This window comes from Monodelphis domestica, chromosome 4 (genome assembly GCF_027887165.1).
Source record: "Monodelphis domestica isolate mMonDom1 chromosome 4, mMonDom1.pri, whole genome shotgun sequence".
NCBI classification, from domain to species: Eukaryota; Metazoa; Chordata; class Mammalia; order Didelphimorphia; family Didelphidae; genus Monodelphis; species Monodelphis domestica.
This window is the reverse complement of record NC_077230.1, coordinates 94,139,631-94,157,412: the sequence shown is the minus strand read 5'-3', so window position 1 is coordinate 94,157,412 and position 17,782 is coordinate 94,139,631. Positions and strand designations below refer to the sequence as shown.

The 17,782-nt window shown below is 39.1% G+C and overlaps 1 protein-coding gene and 1 long non-coding RNA gene across 5 annotated transcripts in view; one reads left to right on the top strand and one right to left on the bottom strand.

Annotated features, from left to right (window-relative positions):
* Positions 1-5,926: 5,926 nt before the first annotated feature.
* On the bottom strand, positions 5,927-12,960 carry LOC103103033 (uncharacterized). 3 transcript variants are annotated; one of them, XR_008911141.1, is made up of 4 exons: positions 12,871-12,960; positions 12,439-12,481; positions 11,399-11,448; positions 5,927-6,815 (listed from the first exon to the last, which is right to left on the bottom strand). It is a non-coding gene; the product is annotated as an uncharacterized LOC103103033 (long non-coding RNA). The 3 variants fall into 3 exon arrangements; XR_467253.3 differs by lacking the exon at positions 12,439-12,481 and having other exon boundaries at positions 12,871-12,956; XR_001629842.2 differs by lacking the exon at positions 12,871-12,960 and having other exon boundaries at positions 12,439-12,848.
* Positions 12,961-13,068: 108 nt separating this feature from the next.
* The window catches only part of LOC103102508 (uncharacterized), a 33,334-nt gene continuing 28,620 nt past the window's right edge, over positions 13,069-17,782 (top strand). For both annotated transcript variants that reach the window (XM_007493879.3, XM_007493880.3), the window contains exon 1: positions 13,069-13,206. The gene's annotated coding sequence lies outside the window, so the exon portion shown is untranslated. The remainder of the gene's footprint in view (positions 13,207-17,782) is intronic.

The window sequence follows — 17,782 nt, the reverse complement described above, 5'->3', positions numbered from 1 at the left end:
GTATGTTGTGATGCATTTTTGTAATGTATCTTACCTTTATCTTTCTTAAATTTTTTTCTTTTCTAACTAAAGCCCTATTTGCAAAATCTCCTGTTTACCTATATTCCTATACTAAACTAAGTACCTATTTTTTGTTAGTAACTAATTTATAACTAATTATAATAACATTGTTAGTACCCTAGCTATACATTGTTTCACTCATTCAAATAGTGAATCAATGTAGCCTAACCATATTTAGGTATTTGTGTTTATTTTTGCTATGCTATGTTGTTCTGCTAGTGTTATGTCAGTGGTATGTTACTGTTGCATATAATATACTTACCACTCCTTCAGAATTTCCTTCTCTTCTCATCTTATGTTGAATGAAGAATTCTTCTCCAAATCCATGGTAGTAAATATATTAATGAATGTGAATATATGTTATTTCCAGAGGCCATCATACCCTGACTGGTTGACAAGGTCACGATCTGAGGAAATGAGGTCTGCAAAGCAGATGCCAGAATGAGGGCCCCAACTGATCCCCCTCTGTAACTTCTCTCCCCAAATTTTCCCCACTAATGGACTTGCTATGATTATTATTCTCTCCCCAATACAGGAGAAATAATATGAGAGCAAATACTTATAGGATATATATATGTGTATATATATATATGTATGTATGTATGTATGTATGTATGTATGTATATATATTCTACTTTAAGCCCCCCCAAGTTATTACCCCAAAAAGATTGCAATTACAGAATTAAAGTCCAAAGATTACTGCCCATGATCCCTCCTTTCTCAAGCACAAGACATGCTCCAAGGCCCTACAATAAACACCTGCCAAAAGCTTGGGTACTATAATGAATCTTTTCCTACAATTACCACACTCCAATGAATTTGTTGAAACAGAAGCAAAGCAGCATTGCTAGGCACTTCAAAGTAACCCAAGAAAAACAGAATTTGTAAACTGTGGAAAACCCCAAAACTGATCTGCTTTAAGTCATCACACCTAAATATGAAGATGTTTTGTTGTTCATCTCCCAAGCAATTATAATTGATAGTGAAAACTGACCAAAAGCACAATGAACCTCTCAGCAAGTCAAGGGGTACTAACCTACAAATGGCTTTATTCACCTTAATCATCTCTCTCACAGAGTGTTGTAGAAACCTAGTAAATGATCACAGAATTCTTTGTGGTAGTAACATCACAAGAGTTTTGTTTAAGTGATTTAATAATATCCAAACAAATTGTAGAATGTCACATATGTAGAAGATTGACTGTGTGTCAAAGAAGCATGTACCAAAAAACCTATATAATAAATGAACCATGGTATTATAGCAGAGCACTGTGTGAGATGCCTGCATATGTGGATTGAATGCACAGTGTGTCTCACCTCCTTATTCCGACCATGATGCCACATCTGGGTAGAGAGACCTTGGATCCTCAGAGAGGCCACTGGATGGACCTCTATATGTTATGTTGTTGTGTGTTATAATACATTATCCCAAAATTTTTAATCCATTAGTTCATCAAGTATTTTATCCTCTTCATTACAAATTTCCTCAAAGTCTTTTCAGTCTTTATAAGTTTTTCAGTCTTTTAACAATGTCCATTAATTTCTGAATCCTCCTCTTGATCTGCATTGATTTCTTCCATCCAAATGTCCTCTTCCACTGGAATGGTCCTCTCCTTACAGATCTGACTGCAGACTCAATTTGACTGATGATTCTCACTTTCCACAATCTCTTCATTTTCTTCCTCAATAATTGTACTTTTTCATTATTAATACCATGTGTTAATTTTATATGTGAACAATGATACCTTGAATCTCTACCTAAAACTTTTACTGAAGGTGAAGCTAACACAATTGTACCCAAATCTCTTGTGTTGCTGATGTTTTAGCAAATTTTTTCACATATACCATATCTCCTGCTTTGAAATTATGGAGAGAATAATCCAATGGACCAGATTGGATCAATACTCCCATATCATGTAGTTCTTTAAGATGTTTTTGTAAATCACTTAAGAATGAAGCAAGTTGACAATCTCCTCCTCCTAAGAGAGATGTATATACTGTCTTACAAGTTTTTGCCTTTAGTGGAGCATGTCCAAAGAGCATTTCATAAGATGGTGCATACAAATCTGCTTTTGGTCATGTAGATAAGTAAAACAAAGCTATGGGAAGAATATCTAGCCATTTTAGACGAGTTTCAGCACAGAATTTCCCCATCATAGTCTTGAGTTCCCTATTTACATGCTCCACTTGAGCTGAACTTCATGAGTGATAAGGAACATGATATTTAGGTATTATTCCTAGATTCTCAGAGACTTTTCAGGATATCTTGGGTGAAATTAGATCCCTTATCAGAGTAAGTGGTACTCCAAATCTAGGAATAATTTCCTTAATCAATACTTTTACCACAAAGCTAGCTGTATTTGTAGTTGATGGAAATGCTTCGGGCTACTTAGTTAATCTGTCTGCAATTACCAAACAAAACTTGTATCTTCCAGCTTTTGGATGGCTGATGTAATCAATTTGCAGACTCTCAAATGGACAATATGCTAAAGGTCTACCACCTAAACCTTTCTGTCTGAATGCCCCTTGGTTGAATTTTTGGCAAACAGAAAAACTTATACAGATCTTATTTAATATAATACTTATTTCAGGAGCTACCCATTGCCTCTTTACAGAGTCTACTATAGCTTGAGTACCAAAATGACCTTTTGTGTGGATGGCTTGACACAAATGGGTAAACAAGTCTTTTGGTAACAATGGTTTTTCAGTGTCTGCAATCCATATTCCATGTTCTTTCCTTGCTCCAAATTTCTCTTCCCACTTCTGAATTTCTGAGTCTATGTAAGCTTTTTCTAGATAATCAGATTCAACAGTTGACAAATTCATTACATTCACTGGAGCATTCCTGGCTGCAAATTTAGCAGTTATATCAGCTCTATGATTTCCTTTAAAGGCTGAATCTCTGCCATAAGTATGACTTCTACAATGGATCATTGCTAGCCATTTAGGTTTTTGGATAGCATCCAACAACTCAGTTATTATTTCTGCAAGAGCAATTGGTTTTCCCAATGCAATAATAAAACCTTGTTGTTTCCAGATCTTTCCTGTAACATAACATAGAGAATGCATAACAAGAGTCTATATATTTTCACTTTTACCCTCAGCTAGAAGACATGCTTGCTTCAAAGTGACCAAATCTGCCCCTTGAGCACTAAGGTTACAAGGTAGTAAGTCATACTACAGTGTCTCAAATTCTGTGACCACGGGAGCACCTGTGCATCTAATTTCATTACACAAGTATGAAGATCCATCAGTGAATAATACCAAGTCTGGATTTTCAATTGGAGTGTCTTTTAAATCCATCCTAGGCATATCCAGTAGATCTACTACTTCTACACATTCATGTAATGGTTCACCATTCTTTGGCAAATCAGGAAGAATTGTAGCTGGATTTAACACACTACACCTCTTTAACTGGATGTTCTCACTACCTAGGAGAATAATTTCATACTTAGAAATTTGTTGATCTAAATAAGCTTGAGTACAAAATTTCCTCATTGGTGTTTCTATTTGATGTGAACAATACACAGTCAATGGACATCCCAAAACTAAGTCTGCTGACTTCTGGACTAACACAGCTGCAGTTGCTACACCCCTTAGACAAGGACCTATACCAGCAGCTATTGGATCAAGCTAACAACTATAATATCCAATTCGATGACAACTTTGTCCCTAAAGTCTGTGCCAGTACACCAGAAGCAATACCTTTTATTTCATTTACAAATAGTTAAAATGGTTTTGTGTTGTCCATGATACCCAAAGCAGGAGCAGATGAAATGGCTTCTTTAAGCTTACTTAAGGCTTACAGATGTTCAGGTTTTAGATTCAGAGGTTCTGGTTCTATATTCCTGGTTAAGTTTGTTTAAACACTTTGTTAATTCACTATACCCAGGTATCCACTGCCTACATAAACTAGTTGTTCCAAGAACCATTCTGAGTTTCTTTGGTGTTAGAAGCACTCAGTTTCTGGATGTCTATTCTTTTCTGTGTGACACTTCTGGAACCCTGATAACACAAGTCCAAGATATTGCACCCAAGGCAAAACTCACTGTAATTTTGCCTTGGAGATTTTATGCCCATGCTTATGTAACTCTAACAAAAGAATCTTGCTGTCTCTGAGACACACTTTAGCATTTGGGGATGCAAGGAGAATATCATCCACAAAATGCACTAATTTACTTTCTTTGAATGTTATGGTTTTTAGATATTTATTTAAAATTTGCGAAATTTGGCTCAGTGAGTCCGTGAACCCTTGTGGAAGACAAGTCCCCATCCACTGGGTTTTTTTTTCCCATGTAAAAACAAAGATCTTTTGAGAATCCTCATGGATCAGTATTGAGAAAAAAGCTGAGCATAAATCAACCACGGTGAAATATCTTGCCTGACTTGGAATGGAAGAAATTATAAAAGCTGGACTTGGTACAATAGGATGTGTTTTGATTACATAATCATTTACAGCTCTTAAATTCTGTATGAATCTACATACCACTTTGCAATTTTAATCTAGCTTTGGCTTTTTGATTGGAAGAACAAGTGTATTATATTCTGAGAAGCAAGGTATTATCTCTTGTTGGATTAGGGATTCAATGATTGGTCTGATACCCTCTATGGCTTCTTTAGTTAAGGGATATTGAGAAATACAAGGAACTGGTCCTTCCTTAGTCCTCACCCTTACAGGAATAGCTAATTTCAATAGACTTACATCTGTGGAAGACTTTGACCATAAACCTTCAGGGATATCCTCAGATATAGGATAAATTGAATCTAAGTCATCGTCTGTACTGACTGAATCTAAGAACAGCAATGGAAAAGCTTTCAGAGATTCTTCTGGTAGATGTAATGAAATATCACCAGTGTCTGTATATCTGCTTCTTTCAATTTTCTTTTTAGATCTTCTATAACTATCCCTTTCCTCATATTTGTCCTTACTATCTGTGCACAAGCATGTCACCTTCCTTCTAATATCCTCTAGTTCCATCTCCTCCCAATCTGGATAATTATTTTTAAAGAATAGTTTTATTTTAGGGATAGCATTTTTCACAAAGATTCTTTTTATATGTGCAATTTTTCCCTCTTCCAGAACATCCATGGTCAGGTGTTTCAGCAGCTTCAGTAATGTGATCAAGAAATGTAGTAGGTGTTTCATTAGCCTTTTGTTTTATTCCCTCAAACTTAGACTATGCATTCAGCCTTTTTGTGTATCTACTCATAACCTCAATTATTGCTTGTCTGACTTCTTTCATCATGTCATATTGTGCCTTGTCATTCATATCTGTGTCATAATAATCTTGTGGCCATGGTGTTAATAAGAGATCCTGCCTAGATACATCTATGAACTTGTTCCTTTCCCTTTTTGTCAAAAGTTCTTTCATTAGTAGGGTAAAATCATTATAATCTGGATCAAACAGATCAATGGTTCTCTTCATTTCTTTGATTACCTTATTTGGTTCATCTACAAAGGCAGGAGTTCTCTTTTTTATGGACTCCAAGTCTTCAGGTGTAAATCTCTTACGTGTTTTTATTTGAAAGATCTCATCCCTAGAAACCACTGGGAGATCTCTTAGAGGGAATAAGGTAACCTTCCCTTCTGCCTCTTCTTTCTGGAGACTATTCAAATTTTTAGGTGTACCTTCTTTTTCTTTTACCTAAAATCCATATTCATTATTTATAAACCTTTTGTCTTTCAAGTATATTTCCATTTGGTCCAGTTCTTGCTTCATCATTATCATCACTTGTTTGAGTTTCAGAATCCTTTGTTACCCATACCACTGCAGTCTTAAACCCTTTACTAATAATAAATAACACACCTCTACACTTGTACACAATGTACATACAAATACACAGTATGGAAGCATAGGACAATACAGTTTGCACAGTAAACGACATGCAGGGTTTCATCCATTGGTAGTCCAAAAACATATAAAATACTTTAGGGAACAGGATGAAAACAATATATGGGATAGGTACAGCACACTCCCAAAGTACAAAGAAAAAAATCCTTTAACATGTCTCCAGACATGTTTACATTCATTAGTAACCCAGTAAATACAATAGAATTAGTCTTCTTGTAATCCACTGTGATCCCTTTGTAGCTATACACAATTAAAGAAAAAAAAAATTCCAAGATGGCTGCTTAGTCCACATGCCAGGGGATTTAACAGATTTAAACATCTCTCCCAATTCAGTTAGAATCCCAGAGTTCCGTTGCCCCCACATTTGGAGTGTTCCATATGCTGAGAGCAAAATGGAATCTTCCTAGCCTGTAACTGACTATGGCTTTCTAACTGCTATATGCTTATATTAAATTATATCAAATCTATATTCCTAAGTCCTATACTATCCTATCAGCTTGGAACTCTGACCCAGTCAGCTCTTGGAGAATTCTGAGGCTTGAGGGCTATCAATCAAATTCTTTGCAGTTTTCTTGCACTTTGTAACTTCCCTCGCTACACTTTCTGTTCCTTTTAGGGTTGAAGGTAAGGCAAAGAAACAGCCATCTCCCTGGGATCAGGGGGGAGTCAGTTGCAGAGCTATGGCCAGTCGTTTAAGCCATGATGAGGGTTTATTTCTTTATTACCAGTTTATTTCTGAAGGAGGTAGACATTGGTGTTTGTGTGATTTCAGCCTGGCAGTTGAGGTGTTCAGTGCTAGACATGGATTCATTTTTCCAAAATAAGTGAAATTTGGTGAGGAGGACATGGTAAAGCACTGACTTCATTTGTTGACAGTGCCTTTCCCAAGGGAACAGGACCAGGCCTACAGATGAAGAAGGGAATGTATGAGTAAATAGTAAAGTATACATAATCAGTGAGTGGGTGGGAAAGAGTGTAGAAAGAAAAGGAGCAGAGATTTACTCAGTGACATTTGGCATTTAGATTAGAACTTGACCATTAAAAAAAAAGTTTTTAATATAAATTTTAACATTCACCTAAAATTTTTTTAGTTACAAATTGTCTTCTTCCCTCCCTCCCTCCCTCTCTAGCCCCTCCCTGAGAGGGCAAGCAATCTGTTATAGATTTTACATGTGCAATGATGTAAAACATTTTTCCATTAATAATTTTATAGAAGAGATATCAAACAAATAAAAATTTGACCATTTTCTAGGTGCTGTCACATATACTATCCCTCATTTGATCCTCATAGGAAGCCCATGGTCACCACTTTGTGAGGCAGTCATATAAGCCCTGGTGGGAGGCTATCACAGCCTCAGACAGATGAACAAAGAGGGTTACAAAGTGGGTTACTTAAATGATTTGACTAAAAACATGGAGGAAAGATGATAAAATCATTTATATAAAGTTTAGATGCTTTACAAATATCTTATAATTTGATTCTCACAATAACCATGCAAAGTAGCTGTTGTCCTACTTTTACAGCTGAGGAAACCTTTCCTGATTCTCGCCTCATTCTCATTCTCCCCTCTGTTAATTATTTGCAATTTATCCTGAAGGTAGCTTGTTTTCCATGTACTTATTTGAATGCTGTATTGCATGTTGTACTAGATCCTGGACTCAAAGACTAGGGACTATTAGATATTGACCTTTCCTAGAATCCTTAGAGCTTAGCACAGTGCCTGGAAATAATAAATGTTTATCTGGTCTGGGGATCAAAAACTTTAGATCAAATGGATGGAACAACACAAAAATGGGTTCATAACACTCCATCATAAAAGATGGAGTAAATGATTGAAAACTGATATTTTTGGGGCAAGAATGGGAATTCCTGGGTTCAGATCTTATCTCAGACACTTTCTGCCTGTGAGGCCCTGGTCAAGTCATTTAACCCCTCATTGTCTAGCCTTTACCATTCTTCTGCCTTGGAACTGTTACAGACAAAAGAGTGGTTGCCATAAACTGTGACCGAGAAAATGTGGGTTTCAAGACTTTGAATTGCCAAAAGCATAAAGATAATTTTTAGTGTCTTGATTTTATATTAAAAATAAGTGGTCGCCATGGGAAAAATTCCCAAATATGAAATACCCAAGTCAGCTGGGTTTTATGGAGATTTTAATTAATACAAATGAAGGAATTAAAGAAAGGGAGAGAGACAGAGTAAGAAGAAATAATAGGAAGGCTAGGGCCTAGGCCAATGGCCTAGGCCTTTCTTTTAAGAGAGAAAACTAAGCCAGTCTTTAATCACTCAGCACAAGATTGTTCCAAGCAAAACTCCAGTGTTCAAAGAGACCCTCCAGTTCAGCTCCTCAGCTCAACTAAGTTCAGCCACTGAGCGACTCCACCAAGAGCCAGAGAGAGAGAGTTCTCAGCTTCTGACCTCCAATTCAGCTTTGGCAAGCTGAACTCCATTCAGAGGCCTTCTGACCTCCTTTTAAAGAGAATTTTCTCCTATGTCACCTCCCCTAAATTTGCACATCTACCAATCACAGTAGACTTTTTTCTAGGACTGACCATTCTTAATTCACATCTTCTTTAGTTCTCAACTTCTCTGGGTAGACTAAAACGTCATACCTCTTTGCTAAGCTTGCCCCTTGGCCTTTTGGTGATTAATTTGACCTTCCTTAGCACCCTTTTGTATTAGATCTAAAAATAGACCTAGCTTAAGGGCTTTTGCCTCACTATAAGTATGGATTAAGTACTTTTTCATTGTTCAGTAAGGAGTTTTACAACTTTATCTTCCCCTAAGGTATGTTTAAGTATGGGTGGAGTAATGTTAAGTCCTCAATACATTCTATTGTTTAAATGGGGAATAACCTTAAACTTAACCTTAAGATAATGTTCCAAGGTAGAGTTGAGAATTTTTAAGATTCACAGAACTACTACACAGTATTGATTCTAAGAAATAAGGTAAGAGTTAAAAAAAAAAAAACCCAAAACTTATATTTTCCCAGCATCTGCCTCCTTCACTCCCACCTACATGCTTGTTGACTAACATTAGGGGAAACCATGAAGACATGGTGACTAGGTCTACTACAAATGAAAGTTCCAGGTAATTTCAGCTGGGCACTCACTATAGCAAGACAATTAACTCCTCTCCTCCCTGATTCCTTCCTTCCCTATCCTTTTTCTGCAGCAGCTATTCCAAATCTTTTCTTCTTTATGTCTCTTATGACACTCACTCTCAGAATGTAGCCTTACACTTCTGAAAAATTTTAGGTCATTTGGGAAGAGTTTTCTCTATTCTTTTTCATCTCATATCCTTCCAACATCATATCCCAATTATTTCCTTCTTCAATCCAATCCAATCTCTCATGCTGAGACTGCAAGTACATCTGCTTGCTAAAGCCTACCCCTCCTGTTGGCATTCCCTTGATACCCTCTCATATTCTCTAGTGGATTTTCCATTATCACCCCATTTTCTCTCTAATATTCAATTTCTCCTCATCTATAATGTTCCTGTATTGCTTACAAACTTATAGATATCTCCCCTTTCTTTAAAGGATCCTCACTAGAGCTACCAGCTGGCTCTCATTTTAGATCCCTATATCTCTTCCCCTTCTCATTTCTTAGAAATAAAACTGTCAACAAAAATAAATTATACATTAAAAAAGGGGACAAAAACTATCTGCTTATAGTTTGCTAGATGTCTGCACAAGGCTCCTTATTCCAGTCCATCCTCTGCTCAGCTGTTAAAGTGATCTTCCTAAAGACTGTCACACACTCACACACACACACACACACACACACACACACACACACACACACACACACCTCCCTCAACTCAATAAACTCCAGTGGCTCCCTAAAAATCCTCTTTGGCATTCAAAGCCCTTCTTAACCTGGCCTACCTCTAACTTGTCCTACCTTACAGCCCTGTGTACTCTGAGATCCCAAAGCATGGATCTCTTTGCTGTTTCTCTTTCTCACGCCTAACCTCACTGGGTGTTCCCAATGCTCCTAATTCTCTCCCTCCTTACCTCTGCCTCTTGGCTTCCCTGGTTCTTTAAAGTCCCAGTTAAAATTCCACTTTCTCCAAAAAGCCATTCCCACCCAACTTGAATATCAATGACTTCCTTTCTCTCGAAGAAGTTATTTCCAATTTTTCCTGTATATAGATGCTTATTTGTTTGCATGTAGTTATTCCCTTAGACTTCAGCTCCTTGACAGCAGGTTCTGTCTTTTACTTTTTTAATCTCTAGTGTTTATGATGATGTCTGGCACATTAATGAATGTTGCCTCCATTTACTCTTTCACTCTCTTCTAAACTCTATAATCTGAATTCAACTCATTTAATTGAAACTTTCTTTCCAAAGTTACCAATAAGCTCTTTTCTGTTTTAGAATTTCAGAAATTTCAAATTTTAAAATACCTGTAATTATTAGTACCTGTGCAGAAGAGTGATAAGATCTAGGCAAAGGGGATTAAGTGCCTTGCCCATGATCACAAAGCTAGGAAGAGTTGGAGGCCAGATTTAAATCCAGGACCTCCCATTTCCAGCCTGGCTCTCAATCCATTCAGTCACCTAGCTGCCCTGTAATAATCTCTTAATTGCAAAATCTAATGACCTCTTCTTATTCCTCATCCTTTTTAATCTGTCTTGCACCATTTTTAGTAACTGACCAACAAATTTCTTCTCAATGCTCTCTCCTATCAGAGTTTTCCTCCTTCTTCTCTTCCTAGGTTCTTTTTTCTACTTCAACGACCTGCTACTCAGTCTCTTTTGTTGGATCTTTACTCATGTCATGCCCCCATGTGAGTGAACCTCAAGATTCTTTCATTGGTTCTCATCTTTTTTCTCAATGCTGTCTTACTTCTGACCTCATCAACCTCCTTGAGGTCCTATTATCATCTAGATTCAAATAAGTAATACATTTATTTATCCAGGCCTAGTCTCTCTTAAATGCCCTATTCTCAAACCCCCAAATACCTGTCCTATTGGACATTTTGAACTGGATGACCCATTGTATCTCAACCTCAGAGTATCAAAAACAGAATCCATTCTTTGCCTCCAAAACTTTCCCCTTTTCTGAACTTCCCTATTACTGTAGAAATAACTTACCATCCTTCCTTTCACCCAGGTTTACAACCTGAGTCATCTACAACTCTGCTCTCTAGCTTACTCTACATATTATTCCAATTACTTACCACATCTTTTAAAATTCCTTTCTCTACAGTACCTCTTCTCCCATGTTTTTTTCCGCTCACATAGCTATCAACCTTGTTGACCCTCATCACCTCTCACCTGAACAATTACAATAACCTCATTATTCCATTATGATGATGACCTTTGGAGATTACTTTCACTTTGTTCTGTATTTATTTTTTATATTCTGATTAATATATTTGTTGTCTCCTCCATTAGAATGAAACATTAGTTTTTTCTTTGATTGCTTAGTACTGTAACTAACCCAGAAGAAGCACTAATGCTTGTTGCTTGATTCTTACCTTTGGGAAATACCGACTTTCTTCTTCATATCTGGCTTTTGAATGATTTCCTGGGGGAAAATGTTTGTCAACAGATAGATAAGTGCTAAAAACTGGTTGTAATAACTTACCCTGTTTCCCCAACCAAACAGAGAAGCCCAAGAATGCCTTAATAGTTCATTTTCAGCATTTTAAGGCACTTTTTTTTTCAGATCCAGTTCTTATCTACTTTCTAAGTTGTTGCTTTTCAATGTTAGTTATCTTCTCAGCTCAGAACCAGCTTCAACACAACTGATGAAGTTGGTCAGTTCCTTGAGGGCACTTCCTCTACCTCTACTTTCCTCCATCCCAAATTGGCTCTCATCATCATTAAAAATATTTGAAAGAAAAGGACTGAGAGGGACAGGTAGGTGGCTCAGTGGGAAGAAAACCAGGTCTGGATAGAAGAGGTTGTGGGTTCAAGCCTAACCTCAGACACTTCCTAGCTTTGTGACCCTGGGCAAGCCACTTTACCCAATCGCTTTGAACCCAATACTCTTCTGCCTTGAAACTGATACTTGAGTTGAAGACAGAAGTTAAGGATTTGGGGGGAGGGGGAAGAAAATTAAAAACCCATTTATATGGTAATATAAACAACGGAGAGAGGGTACCATTTTGGCAAACTGGCGATGAATCCTTAAAAGTATAAGTTAATTTATTCCCCATGGTTTCAAGTGACACTTCCTTGTGTAGAATCTAGCAGATTCCCTAAATTACAAAGAGCTCCAATTCCAGAGCAGTTGGCAGTTGAGTTTCTCCTGTATCTCTTAAAAGAATGTGGAATGTAACTTCTGTTCTAAGACCTTGCAAATTCCCCAACTGGCACTGATAGGAAAGGGAGGAAGTGGAGGAAGATATGTGATTAGAGATTCCTATATATACTTGAGACCTTTGCTTAATTTTTTGGCATAGGTCCCTAGGACAAATTCCCCTTTCAAAAGGTAAAATAAAACTGCTGACATTTCAAGCCTCCTTTCTGACTCCGGATTATTTTTAGTTAAGTGTTCTCTTATCCCACTCACCTACAACCCCATAACTGCAGGGATGGCAGTGGGGTGGGAGGTCCTTCCAAGGGCCGGAGGATGAAGAGAAGGAGATAGGGGGGTGGGGGGGAGGTCAGAAATGTTAGTTACAATCATCTAAGTCACCCTGCACATCTACAAAGTACTAGGGGGACCTCTGAAAACCAAGAGAGATAAGAGATCACCAGCCGCGTGGGGAGCTCTCGGGGTTGGGGCTGGGGAAGAGAAGGGTGGGAGAGCTGGGGGATGGTCGGCTCCAGCCCTACAGGAGCCTGATGACCAAGGCTGCCACAGGAGCTTCGCCTTCCCAAATGGAGCTGGAGGTTTGAGGAAGAGGGTGGAAGGGAATTAGGAGAAAGAGAAAGAGGGCGGAAGAGGAGGTGGAAGAAAGCAAATAATAGCTGCCGCCTAAAGAGCCTCAGCTCCACTCACCCGCCATCTTGAAATGGACTTGAAGCAAGTAGGGTTGGGGGCGGGGAAAGAGACAGTGAAACCCACTGGGCAAGTGGGGAGGGGAGGGGAGGAGGGGAGGAGGACAGGAGGACTGGAGGATCGGAGCAGCTAGCAGCAAAAGCCTCCAAATCCATCTCCTCCCTCTGCCTTCCCCTGGGGGTCACCGCACTGGGGAGAGGAGGAGGGAGGCAAGAGGAGCTTGGAGGGCAACAGGACTCCCGAGATGGGAGGGCAGGTCAGGTGACCCGCCGGGCTTCCGAAGATGGTGGCTCCTCGTGGTGATGTGTCGGCCGGCCTGGGACTCTAGCTGCTGAGGTGGGTGGTTCCCTGGCGGGAGCAGAAGCCAGATCCCATAGGACAGTGGCGGCTTCAGCACAGACCTGTAGAGGCCTGAAAGGGGCAGTGGTGGTAGCGGGGAGGAGCTTGTTTGGCCCAGGGATGCCCGTGCTGAGCCCGGATGGTGGCAGCTTCGGCAGGTTAAGGGAGCTGAAAGTTTGTGTGCTTGGCGCCCCGCTGAGAGGGCGTTAGGATGGCCTGGAGTCCAGCCTGCTTGTTTCTCCCCGCCAGGTTTGGCAGAGCTGCTGCTTGCGTGGGCCTCTTCCGAGGGAGGGGGAAAGAAATACCTTGGGGGGAGGGGGGCTGGGGGAGGGGAGGATGCCAACAGTCCTTGACCTGCTTCACTCTCTGATTATAAATTCAACTGGAACACACTCTCTAGTCCGCATAACCAACCCTCATACCGTTAGAACACTCTGCTCAGAGTTCAGTTAGAGGTTCTAATCTGCATATAAACTCAGAATGCAGATCTGAGGTAAATGAGATAAGGTTTACAGAAACTGGGAGAAAAGGGCAAACAATAACACTCTATAGTATAAACTGGACACCCCCCCAAAATTCTTTGTATAGTAAAGCTTCTGATAGTAAAGACATAAGTTTTGTCTGTCTCACTGAGGCCAAAGGTATTTGAGAAGCCTTTGCATTCTGAATGGGTTGGGGCAATCTAATAGGAGGGACTAATTTTACTGGGGTCTTAGCATTCATTTTGGAGATATTAATAGCTATTACCTTGAGAATAACATATCAGTGTCTCAGTTCACACACTAGCATCCTCCTCCCATCCACCAGCATCTCCTCCTTCCCCCACCTCCCATTTTCCTTAAACCTCTATATGGGATGAAATTGCATTATTCTCCCAGCATATATTCCTTAGTATTAGTAATCATAGATTGGTAACTTCCTATAGAAAATTAATGAAAGTTAGGTGCCCTTCAGAAGGGAGATACCAGTCTCTCCTTCTGAGTAAGAGTAGAGAAATCCCCCTTCCCAAGCAACTTTATATATTATACATAAATATACTCCTTTAATTCATCATTCTTTTCTAATGTGGCCAATCCTTCCCCTTGCTTCTCCCTCCCACCCCCAGAAGGGAAGAGACTCATATCTCTCATGGGAAAAGTTTTAAACCATATAATTTTAATCTTGACTACTATGTCCTGAATGTTTCAGCCTGAAAGGCCTTGGATATGTCTAAATTTTGATTCAACTTAGAAATCACAAATTCAAGGAAAGCTCCCATGGGTCTGGAAGTGCTGAGAAAAACTTAGGGAGGATAGAACAAGATAAAGAAACGTAGCATACAAAAACATTGTGTTATACACAAGTGGTGGGCAACAAGAAGAGAAGTATTGTATTCAATTCATATAAATTCTGAATACATGTGAACATCTTTGGACACTAATACTGAGAGAATACTCCAGTAGACAGTGCTCCCACTCTCTCCCCCTTTCTCCAAATAAAGTCACATTTTTCTCCACTAGCATCCATCTAAGTCTCCTGTCTGCTCATTAGAGTGATTTTGGGGGGTGCAAGCTCCCCCTCAAAATTCCACACACCTCCTTGGCGGGAGCACCCACATTGAGTGGGACAATTTTAAAACAGAGCTTGAAAATCTTCCCACTTTAAACAAACTGGATCAGAGAAAGCAGGCATGATAAGGCAGCACAGTTTTTATTTTCCATTCAGAAAGGTGGCAGATTCATCCCCTAATGGAAATTTGTTTGGCAGACTGCGCTAAGGCAAAATTGCCTAGGGCAAAATGGGATGGCAAAGGTGATCTAGGTTTTAATTATCCAAAAGAATTATGTACCCCAACAAGAGTTACATTCCCACTGAAGTTCCCATCAGATTGCAAGCAATCTGAGCTGCTCCTGCTGTTCAAATGACCTAAAAAAAAGCACTTTCTTAGGCTTCTACCTGGGACTTTTTAGATAAGCAACAAATGTTCTTTGTGAATTTAACATTATTGAAACAAGCCAGGTGCTTTCTCTGGGAAAGTCACAGAATTCTTTTCACGTTCTCCCTGTTGTCAACTAGGTTGTCAACTGGGCACTTCTACCCCGGGGGAATATTGGGATTGCAAGCCAAATGCCATCACCCTGAGAGTAACACACTTTAATTCTATCTCACACAATCCCCTCTTTGCTTATTTCAGAGATGTGTTATTCCCATTTGCCTCAATTTCCCTCTCTAAATCTAGATATCCTGGGCTGTTATAACCTTATTGTCTGAATTCCAATATCATCATTTTATATGTAACAATTATCTAAATTTTCCCAAAGTGTAAAGGGCTGATCATATAAGCCCTTTGATTGGGGTCTTAGGAAAAGCTGCTGCTGAGCATGGGAAGATTCCCACCCCCAGCTAGCTGCTGTGGCTCAGATACTTAGGGATCAAGTTACAAAAGCTTCTCCTAACCTGCAGCAGTAGCTATCCCTGAGGCTCTGCAGCATAGGTCTGTGAGTGTGTGTAAGGCAATGTGACAGTGGCTGGCACTAAAGGAAACAGAGACACAGAAAGATTATCAGACTGTCAGGTGCAGTTGGAATTAAAGATGCATGGGACAAACCTAGGGAAAACTTGTGAATAGATCACACAGTTCCATTTATTGTGTATTTCAGTCAAGTATTTATAGTATTTTACATACTAAGAACAAAGGAAATGATATACTAAGGAGATAATAATATGCCAAAAGTATACACTGCTAATTGCCAACATCATATATCAAGGAAAGGATATTCTGACCTAAGAAAAATATGCAGGCCAATTGAAGGTACACAGCTACATAAGGGAGTAAATACATTAATCAATATGTGTTCTCTTTTGACACAGGAATGTCTTGTGGCGCCAGGAGTGTGGATAATTATGAGATCTGTCTTGAGATATAGCCCAAAGTTGTGTTAAGCTGGTTAGGGTTGTGTTAACCCAGTCAGGCTTGTGCTAACCTGGTCAGGAATGTTCTGAGCCAATTAAGAAACCCAATCAGTAAAGTCAGCTGTACTCAAGACAAGATTTGTTAGACCTTCAAGTTCACAACTTGGTCCTTGCCAGGAGCCAAGCCAGGATTTGCCAAGGGCCTGGTCTAAAAATATGTCTTTTTCTGGTTGCTTTTGCCTCAATGGGCCTGGGATGTCCTTATGGACCTGTCACCGTTGAAGTTTCTGATAGAGACTCTCTTTAAAAAAAAAGTTTTTATAAGGAATGGCTTCAAGGAGCAGAATGAAAAGAGATAGGAAAAAAAGAAATCTAGGTGATTTAACACCTCCCCCTAAAAAATCTATTGAAAATAAAGTAAAATCCAGACTTATCTTCTTCTTATAAGACTGTATCTCCCTTCATAAAATAAAAACTACAAAATGAATTTCAGTCACATGGAACTTTAGTTTTGTGTGAAAGAAGTTATTGAGGGGACCTTGATAAGGAGGATAGAATCTAAAACTCTAGTGCTCCCTGGAGTCAGTGGGAAAACCAGCAATTAAAGTAGGGGTCAAGAAGGTAGGGCAAATGCCCTCTGGGGCATCCAAGGGAAGGAGGAAGGGTAATAGTTGGGCCAAGAAGCTTGACATGTCAGAGTCAGTGGGCTGAGAGAAAGTTGGATAAATCCAAACCAGATATATCTCTTGACTTCTACTCTTGAATAGGCTGACTATAGTGCTGTGGAAGAATATAGGCCTTAAGCCAGTTAAATGGAGACTATAATTAGATTAATCCTTCCTTTCAGGAAAGGGATATCCCAGTTTTGACTACTCAAAGGGATGCCAATTGTTCAGTACTGAAGATCAATACATAGAGAGTTCCCTAATTGAAACTACCTTCCATCCCCACTTCCTCTCATCCCGTTAGATTCCAGTTCTCAAAATCATAACAGGTTGTGGGAGGAACTGTTTAGGTTTGAGTAACAGTGAGATAAGTTCAAGGAAAAAACAAAATACATATGTATAAAAGAACATCCTCTGACAACCTCAAGAGATAAAGGAACTGAGTTGTAAATTACCCTGGAATCTTGTTTTATCAGTCACCCCTGGCCCTGCTTCCTGGCTGTTAGATAAACAAACTACCAAAGGTCTTTTGAGATTTAAAATAGCCTAATTGGGCCTATTCAGACAGGCCAAATGTTTTATTTAGGAAAGGGCACATTTCTTACCCTAAGTGGGGATACTAACTAGGTAAACTGTTGGGGTGTAAGGTAGCAAGCTAAAAATGTTGAAAAAGAAACACTCTGCATACCACTCAATCCCTCCTTTTTCTTTTTACTAGTTGTGTGCTTTCTCATTCCATTGTGGAAGTATTGATACAGAATTTTCTGTTTAGCCAGGCAGGTGGAAACCACAATGTCACTCAAGAGTAAGGTAGGAAGGGGATTTATTATTGACTAAAGTCTCTGTAACTCAATTCTAAATACATGATGTATGTAATTTACTGTCAACTGCTTCATAAGTTATCAAAATTGAAATATTCTGGTATATTATCTTTATTTGAACCTCCCCTATGATAGTACTGAACAATATCTTTGACCATAAACAGAATTTTGTTCCTTTTTTTGCCTTTGTTAATT